Here is a 625-nt window from a genome sequence, read left to right on the forward strand (position 1 = left end):
GGGGGGGGAAGAGAGAGCGGGGGGGGGGGGGAAGAGAGAGCGGGGGGGGGGGGAAGAGAGAGCGGGGGGGGGGGGAGAAGAGAGAGCGGGGGGGGGGGGAAAGAGAGAGCGGGGGGGGGAAGAGAGAGCGGGGGGGGGGGGGAAAGAGAGAGCAGGGGGGGGAAGAGAGAGCGGGGGGGGGAAGGAAGAGAGAGCAGGAGGGGGGAAGAGAGAGCGGGGGGGGGAAGGAAGAGAGAGCAGGGGGGGGGAAGAGAGAGCAGCGGGGGGGGGGGGGAGGGAGAGCAGCGGGGGGGAGAGAGAGCAGCGGGGGGAGGGAGAGCAGCGGGGGGGGAGGGAGAGCAGCGGGGGGGGAGGGAGAGCAGCGGGGGGGGGGGAGGGAGAGCAGCGGGGGGGGGGGAGGGAGAGCAGCGGGGGGGGGGGGAGGGAGAGCAGCGGGGGGGGGGGGAGGGAGAGCAGCGGGGGGGGGGGGGGGGGGGAGGGAGAGCAGCGGGGGGGGGGAGGGAGATCTATGAGCTGGGGGGGGAGGGAGAGAGCGGGGGGGGAGGGAGAGAGCGGGGGGGGGGAGGGAGAGAGCGGGGGGGGAGGGAGAGAGCGGGGGGGGAGGGAGAGAGCGGGGGGGGGGAGG

This window comes from Pristiophorus japonicus, chromosome 18, assembly GCF_044704955.1.
Source record: "Pristiophorus japonicus isolate sPriJap1 chromosome 18, sPriJap1.hap1, whole genome shotgun sequence".
Lineage (NCBI taxonomy): Eukaryota > Metazoa > Chordata > Chondrichthyes > Pristiophoridae > Pristiophorus > Pristiophorus japonicus.